This window comes from Somniosus microcephalus, unplaced genomic scaffold, assembly GCF_052327205.1.
Source record: "Somniosus microcephalus isolate GS21.2 unplaced genomic scaffold, FLI_Smic_1.0 unresolved_chr1, whole genome shotgun sequence".
Taxonomy (NCBI): domain Eukaryota; kingdom Metazoa; phylum Chordata; class Chondrichthyes; order Squaliformes; family Somniosidae; genus Somniosus; species Somniosus microcephalus.
Window position 1 is genome coordinate 17150359 of NW_028225179.1, and position 22271 is coordinate 17172629.

The following is a 22271-nucleotide window of genomic DNA, read 5'->3' on the forward strand; positions in this document are numbered from 1 at the left end:
GGCTCGAGGGACTGAATGGCCTCCTCCTGCACTGCATAGAAACATAGAAGATAGGAGCAGGAGTAGGCCATTCGACCCCTCGAGCCTGCTCCGCCATTCAATGAGATCATGGCTGATCATCCAAACTCGACCCGGTCCCTGCCTTCTCCCCATATCCCTTGATCCCTTTAGCCTTAAGAAATATATGTAACTCCTTCTTGAATATATTTAATGAATTGGCCTCTACTGCCTTCTGTGGTAGAGAATTCCACAGGTTCACCACTCTCTGGGTGAAGAAATTCCTCCTCATTTCTGTCCTAAATGGCTTACCCCTTATCCTTGGACCGTGACCCCTGGTTCTGGATTTCCCGACCATCGGGAACATCCTTCCTGCATTTAGTCTGTCCAGTCCTGTCAGAATTTTATAAGTTTCAATGAGATCCCCTCTCATTCTTCTAAATTCCAGCGAGTACAAGCCCAATCGACCCAATCTCTCCTCATACGTCATTCCTGCCATCCCAAGTATCAGTCTGGCGAATCTTCGCTGCACTCCCTCCATGGCAAGAACATCCTTCCTCAGATAAGGCGACCAAAACTGCACACAATACTCAAGGTGTGGTCTCACCAAGGCCCTGTCCAACTGCAGCAAGACATCCTTGTTCCTGTACTCAAACCCTCTCGCTACAAAGGCCAACATACCATTTGCCTTTTTAACCGCCTGCTGCACCTGCATGCTTTCCTTCAGCGACTGGTGCACAAGAACACCCAGGTCTCGTTGCACTTCCCCTTCTCCCAATCTATTGCCGTTCAGATAATAATCCGACTTCCTGTTTTTGCCACCAAAGTGGATAACCTCGCATTTACCACATTATACTGCATCTGCCCAATCCTCCAACCTATCCAAATCATACTGGAGTTTCTCGGCATTCTCCTCACAGCACACACGCCCACCCTGCTTTGTGTCATCTGCAAACTTGGAGATATTACATCTAGTTCTCTCGTCTAGATCATTAATATATATTGTGAATAGCTGGGGCCCAAGGACCGATCCCTGCGATATCGCTCTATAATTCTTTAAAATAGGCTTTGCTGACTCAGGAAACCTTACTTGCTTTGCTGTTTTTTGGCTGACTGAAATAAAAGGTTTTTTTTGGTTGCATGCAGGTATTTAATTGAGTTAGTTCAGGCTTGCTGTCAGTCCTGGCACTGGTCCCGCCCCTTCCTCCACGTCATTGGCTGACACCGCTGTCAATCGACACCACGAGGGGGAGGGGAGGGTGATTGACAGATGACGATTGCTAGAAGCGCCTGCCCGCGCTGTGATTGGTGCAGGTGAAGGGAAGTGGGCGTGTCCGGGCGCGGCCCACGTGGGGGAGTCAAAGGCTGGCTGGAGCGCATGCGCAGCCCGCCTCGCACCGTTCGGATGCTTTTCAAATTTTTTTTTTCCGAAACAAATTGAAAACTCATTAATTCCCCCAACCTCCTCCCCCTTAAAGTGCGATCATTATTATTCTTGTTTATCCTCATTTGTGTGGGGTATCTTTTTTTTACCTTTCGGTGGCGTGCGCCGATCCAACCGACCCCTGGGCGTTGCGTGCTGGCGTCAGCGCGTAAGCGGAGGGGTGGGGGTTTGATTGACGCGAGGCACTCACCAATCAGGAGCGCGCAAAACGCTGGGAGAACCGGGCGGGCTGACGGTCCTCCAAGCAATGGCGGCGCGAGAGGGGAGCGGGACCTCGGTGGGCTGCGCGCGCCGATCCAACCGACCACTGGGCGTTGTGTGCATGCGTCAGCTCGTAAGCGGTGGGGGGTTGATTGACGCGAGGCGCCCGCCAATCAGGAGCGCGGAAAACGCTGGGAGGCCCAGACGGGCTGACGGTCCTCCAAGCAATGGTGGCGCGGGAGGGAGTGGGGCGGGACCTCGATGGGCTGCAGGCCGCGTTCCTGCTTTCATTTCCTATTTATTTTATTTCCTTTCCAGTTTGAAAAAGGGTTAGTCCCGAAACGTCACTCTAATTTCTCTCCACGGATGTTGCCTGGCCTGCTGAATTTTTCCAGCATTTTCTGTTGTTATTTCCTGTTTTCATTGTCTGCAGGAGCTGTTAAAGGGAAGGGGAGGAGGAGGTGGATAAAAACCCAGCTTGTGAGTGTTTATTCCTTTGCATTACCTTTATTGCAAGGCTATTCATCAACTGCATTCATTTAAAAATAAGTGAACCTTTTCTCTTTTTCCCTTTTATCCAGAACAAAGAGCCCTGGTGCTGTGAAAATTTTGGTGGGCAGCCACTTTTATAGAGACAAAGACCAGCATCTTCCTCCTCTCTCTCTCTTGTGAGTATTTGTGGTGGGTGGGGGGGTGAGTCAAAGGGGACTGCGGCCCCTTTTCAACAATAGCAATTGCTTGGCCATTTAAAGGGGAATGGGTGCCCCCCAGGTATTAAAGGGGCAGTGCCTCTCTCTGTATCATGTAAGAGCAGGGAGGTTCTGCTTGAACTGTACAAACACACCAGTTAGGCCAACGGCTAGTCGGCTGTGTGCAGTTCTGCTCGCCCCATTGCAGGAAAGATGTGAATGCTCAAGACAGGAGATTTACGAGGATGTCCAAAAGATGTAATAGCAGAGCACTTGGAAAAAAATGACCGGATCGGACAAAGTCAACATGGATTTACAAAAGGTAAATCGTGCTTGACTAATCTACTGGAATTTTTTGAGGATGTAACTGGTAAAATAGATAAGGGAGAACCAGTGGATGTGGTGTATTTGGACTTTCAAAAGGCTATCGATAAGGTCATGCATAAGAGATTAGCGTGTAAAGTTAAGGCACATGGGATTGGGGGCAAGGTATTGACTTGGATAGAGAACTGGTTGGCAGACATAAAGCAAAGAGTTGGAATAAACCGGTCTTTTTCCGAGTGGCAGGCAGTGACTAGTCGGGTACCGCAGTGATCGGTCCTTGGACCTCAGCTTTTCACAATATATATTAATGATCTGGATGAGGGAACTAGATGTAATATCTCCAAGTTTGCAGATGACACAAAGCTGGGTGGGCGTGGGTGCTGTGAGGAGGATGCCGAGAAACTCCAGTATGATTTGGACAGGTTGTGTGATTGGGCAGAAGCATGGCAGATGCAATATATCGTGGATAAATGCGAGGTTATCCACTTTGGTGTCAAAAACAGGAAGGCAGATTATTATCTGAATGGCAATAGATTGGGAGAAGGGGAAGTGCAACGAGACCTGGGCGTCCTTGTGCACCAGTCGCTGAAGGTAAGCATGCAGGTGCAGCAGGCGGTTAAGAAGGCAAATGGTATGTTGGCCTTCGTAACGAGAGGGTTTGTGTACAGGAACAAGGATGTCTTGCTGCAGTTGTACAGGGCCTTGGTGAGACCACATCTTGAGTATTGTGTGCAGTTTTGGTCACCTTATCTGAGGAAGGATGTTATTGCCATGGAAGGAGTGCAGCGAATATTCACCAGGCTGATACCTGGGATGGCAGGAATGACGTATGAGGAGAGGATTACACCGACTAGATGCAGACAGGATGTTCCCGATGGTCGGTGAGTCCAGAACCAGGGGTCATAGTCTAAGGATAAGTGGTAAGCCATTTAGGACAGAGATGAGGAGGAATTTCTTCACCCAGAGAGTGGTGAACCTGTGGAATTCTCTACCACAGAAGGCAGTAGAGGCCAATTCATTAAATATACTCAAGAAGGAGTTGGATGTATTTCTTAAGGCTAAAGGGATCAAGGGATATGGAGAGAAGGCAGGGACAGGGTACTGAATTTGGATGATCAGCCATGATCTCGTTGAATGGCGGAGCAGGCTCGAGGGGCCGAATGGCCTACTCCTGCTCCTATCTTCTATGTTTCCATGTGTCCCCAGGTATTTAAAGGGGCAGTGCCTCTCTCTTTCTGCATCATGTAAGAGCAGGGAGTTTCTGCTTGAACTGTACAAAAACACCAGTTAGGCCACCGTGTGCAGTTCTGGTCGTCCCCATTGCAGGAAAGATGTGACTGCTCGAGACGGGAGATTTACAAGGATGTTGCCAGGACTAGAGAATTTCAGCTGCAAGGAAAGATTGAATACATTCTCTGGGTGAAGAAATTCCTCCTCCATTTCTGTCCTAAATGGCTTACCCCTTATCTTTAGACTGTGACCCCTGGTTCTGGACGCTCCGACGATCGGGAACATCCTTCCTGCATCTAGTCTGTCTAGTCCTGTTAGAATTTTATAAGTTTCAATGAGATCCCCTCTCATTCTTCTAAACTTCAGCGAGTATAAGCCCAATCGACCCAATCTTTCCTCATACGTCATTCCTGCCATCCCAGGTATCAGCCTGGTGAATCTTCGCTGCACTCCTTCCATGGCAAAAACGTCCTTCCTCAGGTAAGGCGACCAAAACCGCAGACAATACTCAAGGTGTGGTCTCACCAAGGCCCTGTACAACTGCAGCAAGACATCCTTGTTCCTGTACTCAAACCCTCTCTATTAGCCTGTCTATGTCCTCTTGAAGTCTATCTCTATCATCCTCACTGTTCACTATACTTCCAAGTTTTGTGTCATCTGCAAATTTTGAAATACTGCCCTGAACACCCACGTCCAAGTCATTGATATATATCAACAACAACTTGTATTTCTATAGCGCCTTTAACGTAGTAAAACGTCGCAAGGCGCTGCACAGGAGGATTTTAAGACAAAAAATTTGACACCGAGCCACATAAGGAGAAATTAGGACAGGTGACCTAAAGCTTGGTCAAAGAGGTAGGTTTTAAGGAGCGTCTTCAAGGAGGAAAGAGAGGTAGCGAGGTGGAGAGGTTTAGGGAGGGAATTCCAGAGCTTAGGGCCCCGGCAACAGATGGCACGGCCACCAATGGTTGAGTGATTATAATCATGGTTGCTCAAGAGGGCAGAATTAGAGGACCGCTGATATCTCGGGGGATTGTGGGGCTGAAGGAGATTACAGAGGTAGGAAGGGGCGAGGCCAAGGAGGGGATTTGAAAACAAGGATGAGAATTTTGAAATCGAGGCATTGCTTAACCAGGAGCCAATGTAGATCAGCGAGCAGGGGTGATGGGTGAACGGGACTTGGTGCGAGTTAGGACACGGGCAGCAGAGTTTTGGATGACCTCAAGTTTACGTGGGAGGCCAGCCAGGAGTGCGTTGGAATAGTCAAGTCTAGAGGTAACAAAGGCCTGGATGTGGGTTTCAGCAGCGGATGAGCTGAGGCGATGTTACGGAGCAATGTTACCGAGGTGGAAGTAGGCGGTCTTTGTTATGCTGCAGATATGTGGTCAGAAGCTCATTTCAGGGTCAAATATGACACCAAGGTTGCGAACAGTGTGGTTCAGCCGCAGACAGATGTTAGGGAGAGGGATGGAGTCAGTGGCTAGAGAATGGAGTTTGTGGTGGGGACTGAAAACAATGGCTTCGGTCTTCCCAATATTTAATTGGAGAAAATATTTGCTCATCCAGAACATATCAAGAAAAGCAGTGGTCCTAGAACCAACACCTGGGGAACGCCACTGTGTACCTTCCTCCAGTCCGAAAAACAACCGTTCACCACTACTGGCAGGCAGTAACAAGTGGGGTACCACAGGGATCTGTCCTGGGCCCCCAGCTGTTCACAATTTACATTAATGACCTGGATCAGGGAGTCGGATGCAGCATTTCCAAATTTGCAGACGACACTAAACTAGGAGGGGGGGTGGGCTCAGAGGAAGAGACCAGGAAGCTCCAGAGCGATTTGGACAGACTGGGCGATTGGGCGGATAAATGGCAGATGCACTATAATGTGGACAAGTGCGAAGTTATCCACCTTGGGTGCAGGAACGGGAGGGCAAATTATTATTTAAATGGCAATAGATTGGGAGAGGGGGAAGTACAGAGAGACCTGGGTGTTCTTGTACACCAGTCACTGAAGGCGAGCATGCAGGTGCAACAGGCGGTCAAGAAGGCAAACGGTATGCTGGCCTTCATAGCAAAAGGGTTAGAATACAGGAACAGGGATACCTTGCTGCAGCTGTACAGGGCACTGGTGAGACCACACCTCGAGTACTGTGTACAGTTTTGGTCGCCTCATCTGAGGAAGGATGTTCTTGCCATGGAGGGGGTGCAGCGGCGATTCACCAGGCTGATACCAGGAATGGCGGGAATGACCTATGAGGAGAGACTATGTAGTTTAGGGATGTACACACTGGAGTTTAGAAGATTGAGAGGGGACCTCATAGAAGTGTATAAAATTCTGACAGGTCTAGACAGACTGGATGCAGAAGGAATGTTTCCCTTGGCGGGTGAGAACAGAACTAGAGGACATAATTTAAGGATAAGGGCTAAACCATTTAGGACAGAGATGAGGGGGAATTTCTTCACTCAGAGAGTGGTGAACCTGTGGAACTCATTGCCACAGAGGGCAGTGTACGCCAGCTCATTAAATATATTTAAGAGGGAATTAGATATATTTCTACGGGCAAAAGGGGTTAAGGGTTACGGAGAGAAGGCGGGGACGGGATACTGAATTAAAGGATCAGCCATGATCTCATCGAATGGCGGAGCAGGCACGAAGGGCCGAATGGCCTACTCCTGCTCCTATCTTCTATGTATCTATGTATCTATGCTCTCTGTTTCCTGTCACTAGGCCAATTTCATATCCATGCAGCCACTGTCCCTTTTAGTAATGGGCTTGCCAGCAAAGTTGAAGCCCATGGCTGTGGCACTTTATCAAATGCCTTTTGGAAGTCCATGTACACCACATCATAGAAACATAGAAGATAGGAGCAGGAGTAGGCCATTGGGCCCCTTGAGCCTGCTCCGGCACTCAATGAGATCATGGCTGATCATCCAAACTCAGTACCCTGTCCCTGCTTTCTCCCCGTATCCCTTGATCCCTTTAGCCTTAAGAAATATATCTAACTCCTTCTTGAATATATTTAATGAATTGGCCTCAACTGCCTTCTGCAGTAGAGAATTCCACAGGTTCACCACTCTCTGGGTGAAGAAATTCCTCCTCATCTCAGACCTAAATGGCTTACGCCTTATCCTTAAACTGTGACCCCTGGTTCTGGACTCCCCGACCATCGGGAACATCCTTCCTGCATCTAGTCTGTCTAGTCCTGTTATAATTTTATAAGTTTCAATGAGATCCCCTCTCATTCTTCTAAACTCCAGCGAGTATAAGCCCAATCGACCCAATCTCTCCTCATATGTCATTCCTGCCATCCCAGGTTTCAGTCTGGTGAATCTTAGCTGCACTCCCTCCATGGGAAGAACATCCTTGTTCAGATAAGGCGACCAAAACTGCACACAATACTCAAGGTGTGTTCTCACCAAGGCCCTGTACAACTGCAGCAAGACTTCCTTGCTCCTGTACTCGAACCCTCTTGCTATGAAGGCCAAAATACCATTTGCCTTCTTAACCGCCTGCTGCACCTGCATGCGCACCTTCAGTGACTGGTGCACAAGGACACCCAGGTCTTGTTGAACTTGCCCTTTTCCCAATCTATTGCCATTCAGATATTAATCTGTCTTCCTGTTTTTGCCACCAAAGTGGATAACCTCACATTTATCCACATTGGGCAGCTGCATGGCAAATGCAGTATAATCACCCAACCTTTCCAAGTCATACTGGAGTTTCTTGGCATCCTCCTCACAGCACACACGCCCACTCAGCTTTGTGTCGTCTTCAAACTTGGAGATATTACATCTAGTTCCCTCGTCTAGATCATTAATATATATTGTGAATAGCTGGGGTCCAAGGACCGATCGCTGTGGTACCCCACTAGTCACTGCCTGCCACTCTGAAAAAGACCCATTCATTCCAACTCTTTGCTTCCTGTCTGCCAACCAGTTCTCTATCCAAGACAGTACCTTGCCCCCAATCCCGTGTGCTTTAACTTTGCACGCTAATCTCTTATGCGGGATCTTATCGAAAGCCTTCTGAAAGTCCAAATACACCACATCCACTGGTTCTCCCTTATCTATTCTACCAGTTACATCCTCAAAAAATTCCAGTAGATTTGTCAAGCACGATTTACCTTTTGTAAATCCATGTTGACTTTGTCCGATCCTGTCACTGTTTTCCAAGTGCTCTGCTATTACATCTTTTATAATGGACTCTAGCATTTTCCCCACTACCGATATCAGACTTACATCAACCGCATTGTCCTCATCAACCCTCTCCGTTACATCATTAAAATACTCCATCAAGTTGGTTAAACACGATTTGCCTTTAACAAATCCATGCTGGCTTCCCTTAATTAATTCACACTTATCCAAGTGACTGTTAATTTTGTCCCGGATTATCGTTTCTAAACGCTTCCCCACTACCAAGGTTAAACTGACTGGCCTGTAGTTGCTGGGTTTATCCTTACACCCTTTCTTGAACAAGGGTGTAACATTTGCAATTCTCCAGTCCTCTGGCACCACCCCCGTAACCAAGGAGGATTGGAAGATTATGGTCGCTACCTCTGCAATTTCCACCTTTTACTTCCCTCAGCATCCTAGGATGCATCCCATCCAGTCATGGTCACTTATCTACTTTAAGTACAACCAGCGTTTCTAGTACCTCCTCTTTATCAAAATTTAGCCCATCCAGTATCTCCTCTACCTCCTCCTTCACTATGTCCATGGCAGCATCTTCTTCCTTGGTGAAGTCAGATGCAAAGTACTGATTTAGTACCTCAGCCTTACCCTCTGCCTCCATGCGTAGGTCTCCTTTTCGGTCCCTAATCGGCCCCACCCCTCCTCTTACTACCCGTTTACTATTTACATGCTTATAGAAGACTTTCAGATTTCTTTTTATGTAAGCTGCCAGTCTATTCTCATACTCTCTTTGTTCTTATTTCTTTTTTCACTTCCCCTCTGAACTTTCTGTATTCAGCCTGGTTCTCACTTGTGCAAGGGTCAAGGATGTCTCCGAGCGGCTGCAGAACATCTTGGAAGGGGAGGGTGAACAGCCAGTTGTCGTGGTGCATATAGGCACCAACGATGTAGGTAAAAAGCGGGATGAGGTCCTAAAAGCGGCATATAGGGAGTTAGGAGGTAAATTAAAAAACAGGACCTCAAAGGTAGTAATCTCAGGATTGCTACCATTGCTACGTGCAATTCAGAGTAGAAATAGAAGGATACTTCAGATGAATATGTGGCTTGAGGAATGGTGCCAGGGGGAGGGATTCAAGTTCCTGGGGCATTGGAACCGGTTCTGCGGGAGGTGGGACCAGTTCAAACCGGACGGTCTGCACCTGGGCAGGGCTGGAACCGATGTCCTAGGGGGTATGTTTGTTAGTGCTGTGGGGGAGGGTTTAAACTAGAATGGAAGGGGGTTGGGAACCTGAGCAGGGAGACAGAGGAAAGGGAAACAAGGATAAAAGCAAAAGATTGGAAGGAGAAAAACAAAAGTGGCAGCCAGAGAAATCAACGGTTTAAATCAAACATGGCCACAGTAAATAATAATTCTAATAGGCCTAAGAGCGTTAAAAAAACAAGCCTGAAGGCTATGGGCTAGATTTTCAGTTGCTTGTGCCAGCAGTTAGCGCCTTAAGAGAAGTGATTTTCGGGCGCTATGCGTGTAGTGCCCGTGCGCAGCGCAGTTTGCGCCCCGCCCCAAATTACGTTGCCCGTTAGCGCCGGCGCAAAGTTTAGCGCCCGCCCGGATGCGCGCGCAGAAAATGACGTCACATCCTCGTGCAATGCCCTTTGGCCGCCCCAATTCCAAACTTTAGTCGGACCATCCCATTGTGCAGCTGGCGGCCGGAGCATTTGAAAAAAGGAACGCAACACAACCAGCGCGGGCCCCGGGGTGTGCAAATTAAAGGGGACGTGCTCTCCAGTATAAAGGCCAGCCATTTTTCAGCAAACACTCTTGTGCAACGCATTTCTGGAGACACAACAAGGAGGATAGCTAACTGGTTTCAAGCAGCAAGAGCTCAGGTATTTTTGGACTCGGGCCAGAGCGCTGCAAGTGGCCTTTTGGAAATTTGAGTGTTTGCCAGGATTTGATGGGGGTTGCATGGGGTGCAAACGCGGAGCTGCAGCTCCATGTCCGTAGGGCTCGCAGACGCATTGTGAGAAGGGCAGCCCTGGCTAGAGGCAGAGGGGGCTACAGGCATCGGCCACGTAGGCCTTACCCAGTCAGGCTATACCGCCAGCAGCGCTCCTACCTAAACATGAGTGCCGCGCGATGTGTTAAAAGGCTCCGATTCCAAAAGGAGGTGATTGCAGAGATCTGCCACCTGCTTCGCGGAGATCTGCAGCCAAAGCTCAGGTGCAGGACGTCTCTGTCGGTGGAAGTGAAGGTGACAGTGGCATTGTACTTCTATGCCACCGGCTCCTTCCAATACGCTGCTGGGGACATAGCAAACATCTCCCAGTACGGTGCGCGTCGCTGCATCCGCCAAGTGACCGAAGCACTGTTCAGAAGGAGAAGCCAATTCATCTCCTTCCCCATGGCCCTGGAGAGCCAGCATCAGCGCGCATGGGGATTTTCCAGACTCGGGGACTTCCCCTTGGTGCAAGGCGCCATTGACTGTATGCATGTGGCTTTGCGGGCCCCTCTGGAGCATGGTGAGTAGTATCGCAACAGGAAGGGCTACCATTCTCTGAATGTGCAGCTGGTGTGTGACCACAAGCAGCGCATCATGGCTGTCAATGCCAGCTTCCCAGGCAGCAGCCACGATGCCTTTATCCTGCGGCAGAGTACTGTGCATGACATGTTCCAGCCACAGCCTCCCCCAAGAGGATGGCTACTCGGGGACAAAGGCTATCCTTTGTGCACCTGGCTCATGACCCCGCTCCGCGCGCCCAGGACCGCTGCTGAAGAGGCCTACAACGAGAGCCATCAAACCACCCGCAACATCATCGAGCAACTATTGGGGTCCTCAAGCAGCGGTTCCGCTGCCTTGATCGCTCCGGAGGAGCTCTCCAGTATTCGCCGGACCGGGTCTCCCAATTTGTGGTGGTTTGCTGCATGCTACACAACCTGGCTATCCGCAGGACTCAGGCACTGCCACCTGACGTTGGAGCAGCACCTCAGGAGGAGGAGCAGGAGGAGCATGAGGAGGAGGAGGAGGAGCAGGAGTACGTTCCCAGGAGGGAGCGACCAGGGCCAAGGACCGCGCGACGCAACCTTATTACACGGTACTTCTAAGCCCCCTGTCAAGGAATGCCTTGGGGCCATGAGGGAAGATGAATGCAGCTGCTCCGCAAGCCCTCAGCCGGCGAAGCCAACAAACACTAAGAAGAACAGCCATGGAGACTGCATGAATAAAGATAATTATTTATTACACAAAAATGAAAACCCCTTCCCACATAAATCCCCAAAAACAATAAACGGGCCCCACAAAAAGCCCAACAAACGACTCACTCCCACAAACTGGGGAGGAGTCACTCCACATTTCTTCAAACCGGGCCGCAACGTCGGCCTAACGCAAAAAATAAGCCCTCCAACAAAACAACCATGGGCAAAATAAAGATGGCCACCGCCATATAAAAGGAAAGCTGGCCACACCCTCTACTGAGTGGCCCGCGAGGGCAAGACCTTGCCCAGCCTTTTGCCTCCCCTGCCCGGCCTGCTGCTCCTTCGCAAGCTCTGCCCAGTGGCTGCTGCGAGGCTGGGGGAAGGCGCCTGAGGCTAAGATGCCCTTCCGCCAGATGCCGCTGGAGGGCAGCCTACATGGCGTTTGGGCCTCGAGGGGCCGTCTGCTGAGTGGCCCACCTGAGCCTGGCCACCATCAGCTGCAGCCGCTTGCCCTTGACGCCCCAGTGGGGGAATGGCGGCAACGGATGGTGCAATGTGGGCCAGCTGGCGTATGGGATGCGCTGGCTGGTGCTGTGGCGCGCTGGCACTCGGCCGGGCCCGCACTGCAGGATCCGCAACAATCAGCCGAGGGGCGGCTCGCTGGGATGGTCCAGCGCGGTGGCTGCCCTGGCGATGCCTGCCTGAGACAGCACGTGTGACAGCAATGAGTGCCCCTGTTGTCCTGGTGTGCGCCCGCATCACATCCGCCAGGGTCTTGATGGCATCAGTCAGCATGCCGCCACTCGCGGCAGTTGCTGCCCCGATCTCGCGCACACTGGTCGCCAGCGACTCGATGGCCTCAGGCATGCGACCCACCACACTCATGAGCTCTGTGTGGCGCCGGTCCAAATCCTCGGCCATCTTATCCAGCTTCCGCACCTCCTCCGAGGTGAAGGTGTCCGGACTGGAGTCGCGACTCTCCCGCTGGGGAGCCCTTGCCACGTTGGTGGCGGCGAGTGTGCCGATTAGCAGCACTCCCCTCCGATCCTTCCCCCCTTTGGGGCGATGGCCGCGGGCCACGTGCACAGCTCCTGGGTGGCTTGACGCCACTGGTCCCAGAAGCTGCATTCCCCTGCGACAGTTCCTCCAGGCACTCGTCCAGTGAGGAGGTGCCAAGCATTTCCTCCTCTCCTGCAGGACGTGAGTGTTCCTCCGATGGTCCGGCTTGCTCCTCCTCCTCCTCCTCCTCCTCCTGCTCGGAGGTGGTGTCACTGGCAGCTTCAGGGTCCTGGTCGTCACCAGCTGAAAGCAGGAATGCACAAGATTTGCTTCAGAGTGAGGAGACGGCATCAGCGAGGGAGTTAGGACTGGTGGCATTCAGCGCATTGGTGGGACAGTGGCAAAGGAGGTAGTTCGGATGGGCCAGTGCGACGTGAGAGGGCCAAAAGGTGAGGTCCTTACCATTGCCGGGCAGTGGAGGGTCGGCTACTTCGCACGCTGTGGGGACGATCACACGGGCTCCCATGAGCACACACACTTGCTCCTCCAGCCGACTGAGCTTCTGCAGCTTGGCGCGGCCACCCCTGGCACGGGCCTGCCGATTATAGGCTACTTTAGCCTGCAAGAGAAAGGACGGGCTGTAAGTGCGCAGTGTAGCCCTGATGTAGTGTGCACTGCCTCCCATGGTGGAATAGCTTGGCCAGAGTGAAGCCCTGATGTAGTGTGCACTGCCTCCCATGGTGGAATAGCTTGGACAGAGTGTAGCCCTGATGTAGTGTGCACAGCCTCCCATGGTGGAATAGCTTGGCCAGAGTGAAGCCCTGATGTAGTGTGCACTGCCTCCCATGGTGGAATAGCTTGGACAGAGTGTAGCCCTGATGTAGTGTGCACTGCCTCCCATGGTGGAATAGCTTGGACAGAGTGTAGCCCTGATGTAGTGTGCTCAGCCTCCCATGGTGGAATAGCTTGGACAGAGTGAAGCCCTGATGTAGTGTGCACTGCCTCCCATGGTGGAATAGCTTGGCCAGAGTGAAGCCCTGATGTAGTGTGCACTGCCTCCCATGGTGGAATAGCTTGGACAGAGTGTAGCCCTGATGTAGTGTGCACTGTCTCCCATGGTGGAATAGCTTGGACAGAGTGTAGCCCTGATGTAGTGTGCACAGCCTCCCATGGTGGAATTGCTTGGACAGAGTGAAGCCCTGATGTAGTGTGCACTGCCTCCCATGGTGGAATAGCTTGGCCAGAGTGTAGAGTGCCGAATGGCCAATTGATGCTCATGACTGTCCCAATGCTGCTGGCTGAGGGCTGGCCATTACGACTTTCAGCTCCCTTTGTCCATCATGTGAGGTGTACATGCAAGAATGAGGAGGAGACTGGAAAGGGTACTCACCCTGACAATCCTGGTCAGGTCGTTGCATTTTTTACGACATTGTGGGTCCTGGGGGCATCGCCGGTGAACATCACCCTCTGGGCGATCTGCTTCCAGGCTTTGGTGTAGTCGTGGTGGGTTGGATTCCTCCCATTCTCTGGGAACAAGATCTTGCACCTCAGCTGCAGAGCTGTGACCATTATGTCCAGATCACCCTCTGAGAAGCGCAGGGCACGCTCACGGGCCTAATCTGGCATTGCCATGACTCCCTGGGGCTGAGCAGCAGTGTTGAGGCCTCTTTGCAAGGCTGCAGTGTGCAGGGTGTGGCAGCAGAACAATTCGCCCCTTCCCCCTTAAGAGCTGGTCGGCGCCACGGGGTCTGCTGCCAGTCCAAAAATGACCGCACCCGCGCTGCGCCCCGCCTGGGCGCTATCCCTCTGGACCGCCGGCTTAGCGCCTAAAGATAGTTGTGGAACGCCTCTTTTAGCGCTCCACCAACCTCTTAGGGCGAATCCACTGAATTTCCGGCAACGGGGCGCTACTTTGGGGCGGGCGCTAACTTTGGGCGGGCGCTAAGGTTAGCGCCCCAAAACTGCCGATACTGAAAATCTGGCCCAGAGTGTCTTAATGCGAGGAGCATTTGTAATAAGGTGGATGAATTGGCTGCACAAATAGAGGTAAACTAATATGATTTGGTTGGGATAACGGAAACGTGGCTCAAGGATGGCCAAGACTGGGGTATTCGATATTCAGGAAAGATAGGCAAAAAGGAAAGCGAGGTGGGGTAGCATTACTGGTTAAAGAAGGGATTAACACAATTGTAATGAAGGATATTAGCTCTGATGATGTGGAATCTGTATGGGTAGAATTGAGAAATACTAAGGGGAAAAAAACATTAGTGGGAGTGGTATATAGACCCCCAAACAGTAAGGCGGAGGTTAGGGATGGCATTAAAAGGGAAATTAAAGAAGCGTGCAATAAGGACACAGCAGTCATCATGGGTGACTTTAATCTACATATAGATTGAGCTAACCAAATTGGCAACAATACTGTGGAGGAGGAATTCTTGGAGTGTTTACGGGATGGTTTCCTGGACCAATATGTCGAGGAACCAACCAGAGATCAGGCCATCTTAGACTGGGTATTATGTAACGAGAAAGGATTAATTAGCAATCTTGTTGTACGAGGCCCCTTGGGTCGGAGTGATCATAATATGATCGAATTCTTCATTAAGATGGAGAATGAAGTAGTTGACTCAGAAACAAGGGTCCTCAATTTAAATAAAGGAAACTACGATGGTCTGAGGAGCGAGTTGGGTAGGATTGATTGGGGAATGGCACTCAAAGGGTTGATGGTGGATAGGCAATGGCAAACATTCAAAGACCGAATGGATGAACTACCGAAGTTGTTCATCCCAGTTTGGCATAAAAATAAAACAATAAAGGTGACTCAACCGTGGGTAACAAGGGAAATTAGGGATAGCATAAGATCCAAGGAGAGGACATACAAATTGGCCAGAAAAAGCAATAATCCTGAGGATTGGGAGCAGTTCAGGATTCAACAAAGGAGGACAAAGGGATTAATTAAGAAAGGGAAAATAGAATATGAGAGTAAGCTTGCTGGGAACATAAAAACTGACTGTAAAAGCTTTTATAGATATGTGAAGAGTGAAAGATTGGTGAAGTCAAGCGTAGGTCCCTAGCAGTCAGAATCGGGGGAATTTATAATGGGGAACAAAGAAATGGCAGACCAACTAAATACATATTTTGGTTCTGTCTTCACAAAGGAGGACACAAATAACCTGCCAGAAATACCGGGGAACATAGGGTCTGATGAAAGGGTGGAACTGAAAGAAATCAGTATTTGTAGGGAAATGGTGTTAGGAAAATTGATGGAACTGAAGGCCGATATATCCCCAGGGCCTGATAATCTACATCCCAGGGTACTTAAGGAAGTGGCCCTAGAAATAGTAGATGCAATGCTGGTCATCTTCCAGAACTCGATAGACTCTGGAACAGTACCCATGGATTGGAGGGTAGATAATGTTACCCCACTATTCAAAAAAGGTGGCAGAGAAAAAGCGGGGAATTATAGACCGGTAAGCCTGACATCGGTAGTGGGGGAAATGTTAGAGTCCATGATAAAAGATGTAATAGCAGAGCACTTGGAAAGCAGTGACAGGATCGAACAAAGTCAACATGGATTTACAAAAGGTAAATCATGCTTGACTAATCTACTGGAATCTTTTGAGGATGTAACTGGTAAAATAGATAAGGGAGAACCAGTGGATGTGGTGTATTTGGACTTTCAGAAGGCTTTCGATAAGGTCCCGCATAAGAGATTAGCGTGCAAAATTAAGGCACATGGGATTGGGGGCAAGGTATTGACTTGGATAGAGAACTGGTTGGCGGACAGAAAGCAAAGAGTTGGAATAAACGGGTCGTTTTCCAAGTGGCAGGCAGTGACTAGTGGGGTACCGATCGGTCCTAGGACCCCAGCTGTTCACAATATATATTAATGATCTGGACGAGGGAATTGGATGTAATATCTCCAAATTTGCAGACGACACAAAGCTGGGTTGGAGGGTATGCTGCGAGGAGGATGTCATGAAACTCCAGTACGATTTGGACAGGTTAGGTGATTGAGCAGAAACATGGCAAATGCACTGTAATGTGGATAAATGTGAGGTTATCCACTTTGGTGGCAAAAACAGGAAGGCACATTATTATTTGAATGGCAATAGATTGGGAGAAGGGGAAGTGCAAAGAGACCTGGGTGTTCTTGTGCACCAGTCGCTGAAGGTAAGCATGCAGGTGCAGCAGACGGTTAAGAAGGCAAATGGTATGTTGGCCTTCATAGCAAGAGGGTTCGAGTACAGGCACAAGGATGTTTTGCTACAGTTGTACAGGGCCTTGGTGAGACCGCACCTTGAGTATTGTGTGCAGTATTGGTCGCCTCATCTGAGGAAGGACGTTCTTGCCATGGAAGGAGTGCAGCGGAGATTCACCAGGCTGATACCTGGGATGGCAGGAATGACGTATGAGGAGAGATTGTGTCGATTGGGCTTATACTCACTGGAGTTTAGAAGATTGAGAGGGGATCTCATCGAAACCTCTAAAATTCTGTCAGGCCTAGACAGACTAGATGCTGGAAGGATGTTCCCGATGGTCGGGGAGTCCAGAACCAGGGGTCATAGTCTAAGGATAAGGGGTAGGACATTTAGGACTGAAATGAGGAGGAATTTCTTCACCCAGAGAGTGGTGAACCTGTGGAATTCTCTGCCACAGAGGGCGGTGGAGGCCAGTTCATAAAATATATTCAAGAAAGAGTTGGATATATTTCTTAAGGCTTAAGGGATCAAGGGATATGGGGAGAAGGCAGGGACAGGGTACTGAATTTGAATGATCAGCCATGATCTCATTGAATGGCGGAGCAGGCTCGAAGGGCCGAATGGCCTACTCCTGCTCCTATCTTCTATGTTTCTATGTATTCTCAACCTGACATCTGTCATACGCCCCCTTTTTTCTGCTTTCTTACTCTCTATGTCTTTTGTCATCCAGGGAGCTCTGGTTTTATTTGCCCTACCTTGCCCCCTCGTGGGAATGTACCGCGACTGTACCTGAACCATCTCATCTTTAAAGGCAGCCCATTGTTCGATTACAGTTTTGCCTGCCAATCATAGATTCCAATTTACCCGGGCCAGCTCTGTTCTCATCCCACTGAAATTGGCCCCCTTGCAGTTAAGTATTTTGACTCTAGATTGCTCCCTGTCCTTTTCCAGAGCTAACCTAAACCTTATGATATTATGATCACTCTTCCCTAAATATTCCCCTACTGAAACTTGATTCACCTGACGCACCTCATTCCCCAGAACCAGATCCAGCAATGCCTCCTTCCTCGTTGGTCCGGAAACGTACTGATCAAGAAGGTTCTCCTGAACACACTTCAGAAATTCTTCCCACTGTCTGCCCTTTACACTATTACTATCCCAGTCTATATTAGGATAATTGAAGTACCCCATTATCACTATTCTATTGTTCTTGCATCTCTCTGCAATTTCCCTGCAAATGTGCTCCTCCATATTGTCCCCACTAGTCGGTAGCCTATAGAATACACGTAGTAGTGTAATGGCACCTCTATTGTTTCTTAACTCAAACCAAATAGATTCTGTCCTTGATCTCTCCAGGACATCCTCTCTCTCCAGCACTGTAATATTCTCCTTCTTCCTTCTTAGGCAGTCCCTCGGAACCGAGGATGACTTGTTTCCACATTAAAAATGAGTTCTCGGTGACTGATGAGTCCAATGTGGGACCTACAGTCTCTGTCACAGGTGGGGCAGACGGTGGTTGAAGGGGCGGGTGGGTGGGGTGCTTGGGTTGACGTGCGCTGCCTGTGCTTGGCTTCTACTTGCTCCCGGTGAAGAGACTCAGTGTTCGGCGCCTTCCCGGATGCTTCTCCTCCACTTTGTGCAATCTTGGGCCAGGGATTCCCAGGTGTCGGTGGGGTTGCTGCACTTTTTCAAGGAGGCTTTTTCAAGGAGCACTATAATATACTCCTTTAATCAATACTGCCACACCACCACAACCTTTCTTTCCTTCCCTATCTTTCCTGAACACCTGATATCCAGGAATTTTTAATACCTAATCCTGCCCTTTTTTGAGCCAGGTCTCTGTTATCAGCACATCACATTCCCATGTGGCAATTAGTGCCTGCAGCTCACCAACCTTACTTACCACACTTTGTGCGTTTAAATACATGCACTGTAAAATTCTTGTATTGTAGGAATTGTCAAATTCCTAACGAAAGTACTGAGATCGAGACTATCAGCTAACCAAATGAGGTTTAATGCAAACTGGTAAAAGTTTCAAACAAAAACGCAGGAGAAACTCTAAACAGGTCTGTACTCAAACTGGTTCCACGAGGACAGAGAGAGACCGCCTCCCCCCTCTGATGTCATCACGTTTCCCGCCATTGGGAACGTCACTTGACCTGCGTGATGACGTCATCGCGCTGGATCGACATTTTACCGAACCTGCGCTATTTATACAAAGCAAACAATTAAAGGTAACGAACCCCTGTTAAAAGCAATTATATACATTACTGCAAGAGTCTCTTGGTGGCTCTGCCACAGTATTTTCTTAGACTGATCCCACCTAATACCGTACTATTTCTTACTCTAGTGCTCTTTGTATCTCCCACTCTTTTGTGCACCATGTTTGTCCTGGCTAATGCTACATCACAGAATCACAGAAACCCCACAGTGCAGATAGAGGCCATTTCGGCCCATCGGGCCTGCACCGACACATATCCCACCCGATCCCTGTAACCCCTACACCAACACATATCCCACCCTATCCCCGTAACCCCACGTATTTAATCCCCCTAACACGAAGGGTCAATTTATCATAGCCATCCTGGTGGCCATCCCCCTGCTCAATTGGTTTAAACCTTCCCCAACAGCACCAGCAAACCCCCCAGTGAGGATATTGGTCCCGGCTCTGTTGAGGTGTAACCTGTGTAGGGGGTTTCTCTTGCTTGCTCTGGTCTCCTGCCAGGCTTCTTGCAATAATTACCCGTGAGTGGTTCGACCCACTCGCCCCTAAGTTTCTAGACCTTGGACTTAGATGCAGGGAGCTGTAGTGCAGAAAAACTCAATAGACCAGGTCGAATAGCACGAAATGGATGCCTTTATTGAACAGTTTGCAGCATTATAAAATACATGTCATATGTACAGATTAAAGCAACTACAAGCATGCACACATCTATAAACTTAACTCTATAGAAATGGGGAACACATGGCACATCGTGAAAGGGGCAACACATTACAATTACCCTTAACCCCCTCCCCTAAACCTAACTAAGTTTCGATTTGAGGGACGCGGGATCATGCTCACCACTTTAAGAATTGCGAAAAGGGCTTTGCAGCCTTTCGACACAGCTTTCCGTCGTCACGTGGGTTTGGAAGCTTCTGGCGCAGCTTGTTTTCCTCTTGGTTCTCCTGCGATGTAGGCAGCCGGCACAGCCTTGGTGAGCGCTCGCCACGGATGGATCCGTTTCCGATGTGATTTTTAAGAACTGGATGCACACGGATGAATCCGTTACCGATGTGATGTTGAAGAACTGGATCCTGGGCTCCGGGACCTGAGTGTCTTCTTCTCCGGCCTGGGTCGTCGATGATCTCCCGACAAAAGTACCCGGGCCTCCCTCGTCTTCTTCCTGTCGTGGCTGGGCCTTTCCTAGCCGAGCTGGCTTCCAAGCCGAATTCTTCTCGTCGTGGCCGGGCCTTGCCTGGCCGAACACTGAACACGTTCCGAACCGAAGTGCCGTTTAACCGAAGAGTCTGTCCCCAAGCGTCCTTGGACTTTACTCAATTCACAGTTATACTTTTTTGGAACATTCTTATCTCCCGCCAAATCATAGTCCTGTCTTTGTAATAATTTTGGCGGGCAGAACTCTCTGCAGGGGTGTTTTGTCTTCATAACGGGAGTCGGTGATAGCTTAACTGGCCTTCCTGGGCCGATAATGTCTTTGCTTTGTCACCGTAACTTGGTTTGTATATTGATCGGTCTGGAGATTGCCCTGGATGGCTGTTAAACGGCTTCTCTTTGTACAGTGTAATGGGTTTAAGCGTTCGTTCAATTGTCCGCTCATTTCTTGATGGGTCTCATCCTGCCACCCAAATCTGTCCTGTACTTATAATCTAATCAATATTTATGCTCAGTTCCATGAGTTTCAGCTTCCCGAAACTGGTTTTCGCCGGCTTTTAATGCCCTCAATCCACAAGCCTGTCTGGCTTGCAGTAACAGAAATTCAAATGGTCCCAGAAGCTGGTCACGAGGTCTGGCGGCCATTTTTGTGTGCCCTTTTATCAAAGGTTTCTCTGTATAAGCTTCTTTGGTCAATAAAGCTGTTTTATTAACCCTATTTTCCTGCGTGATTATTTAATGAAAATTTCGCGAATCTTACACCCGTCTGACCTGTACAGGTCCCACCTCCATCAGAACCGGTCCCAATGTCCCAGGAATCTAAATCCCTCCCTCCTGCACCATCTCTCCAGCCACGCATTCATCTGCTCTATCCTCCTGTTTCTATCCTCACTCACACCTGGCACCAGGAGTAATCCGGAGATTACTGCCTTTTTGAGGTCCTGCTTTTTAATCTCTCTCTCCTAGCTCCCTAAAATCTGCCTGCAGGACCTCATTCCTCTTTCTGCCTATGTCGTCGGTACAGATATGGGCCGCGACCTCTGACTGTTCACCTGTCCGGCAGCCGTTCAGTGACATCTTTGAGCCTGGCACCAGGGAGGCATCATACCATCCTAGAGTCACATCTGCGACCGCAGAAACACCAGTCTGTTCCCCTAACTATCGAATCCCCTATCGCTATTGCTTTTCCTGATTTCCCCCCACTCCGGTACAGCTGAGCCACCCTTAGTGCCGATAACTTGGCTCTGGCTGTACTCCCCAGAGGAACCATCGCCCTCACCAGAGCGAGATGCACTCGGGGGGACTCCTGCACTACTTGCCTGGTCCTCCTTTTCCTTCTGGTGGTCACCCATTGTTCGGGAGATGGATGGAGTCAGTGGCCAGGGAGCGGAGTTTGTGGCGGGGACCGAAACATAGAAGATAGGAGCAGGAGTCGGCCATTCGGCCCCTCGAGCCTGCTCCGCCATTTAATAAGATCATGGCTGATCATCCAAATTCAGTACCCGGTCCCTGCTTTCTCCCCATATTCCTTGATCCCTTTAGCTTTAAGAACTATATCTATCTCCTTCTTGAATATATTTAATGAATTGGCCTCCACTGCCTTCTGTGGTAGAGAATTCCACAGGTTCACCACTCTCTGGGTGAAGAAATTCCTCCTCATCTCTGTCCTAAATGGCTTACCCCTTATCCTTAGACTGTGACCCCTGGTTCTGGACTCCCCGACATCGGGATCATCCTTCCTACATCTAGTCTGTCTAGTCCTGTTAGAATTTTATAAGTTTCAATGAGATCCCCTCTCATTCTTCTAAACTCCAGCGAGTATAAGCCCAGTCGACCCAATCTCTCATACGTCATTCCTGCCATCCCAGGTATCAGCCTGGTGAATCTTCGCTGCTCTCCCTCCATGGCAAGAACATCCTTCCTCAGATAAAGCGACCAAAACTGCACACAATACTCAAGGTGTGGTCTCACCAAGGCCCTGTACAACTGCAGCAAGACATCCTTGTTCCTGTACTCGAACCCTCTCGCTACAAAGGCCAACATGCCATTTGCCTTCTTAGCCGCCTGCTACACCTTCATGCTTACCTTCAGCGACTGGTGCACAAGGACACCCAGGTCTCGTTGCACTTCCCCTTCTCCCAATCTATTGCCATTCAGATAATAATCTGCCTTCCTGTTTTTGACACCAAAGTGGATAACCTCGCATTTATCCACGTTATATTGCATCTGCCATGCTTCTGCCCAATCACCCAACCTGTCCAAATCATACTGGAGTTTCTCGGCATCCTCCTCACAGCAGACACGCCCACCCAGCTTTGTGTCGTCTGCAAACTTGGAGATATTACCTCTAGTTCTCTCGTCTAGATCATTAATATATATTGTGAACAGCTGGGGTCCTCGGACCGACCCCTGCGGCACCCCACTAGTCACTGCCTGCCACTCAGAAAAAGACCAGTTTATTCCAACTCTTTGCTTCCTGTCTGCCAAC

The 22271-nt window shown here is 49.6% G+C and overlaps 1 protein-coding gene across 3 annotated transcripts in view; it reads left to right on the forward strand.

The window, feature by feature from the left end:
• The first annotated feature begins 1890 nt into the window (after nt 1-1890).
• LOC147093710 (uncharacterized) overlaps nt 1891-22271 on the forward strand; it is a 28086-nt gene continuing 7705 nt past the window's right edge. The window contains exons 1-3 of one of the 3 annotated variants that reach the window (XR_015074721.1): nt 1891-1971; nt 2076-2122; nt 2224-2310. The gene's annotated coding sequence lies outside the window, so the exon portion shown is untranslated. Of the gene's footprint in view, nt 2123-2223; nt 2311-22271 lie in introns of those variants that run through there. The other 2 variants (XR_015074720.1, XM_085974353.1) reach the window with 2 other exon arrangements.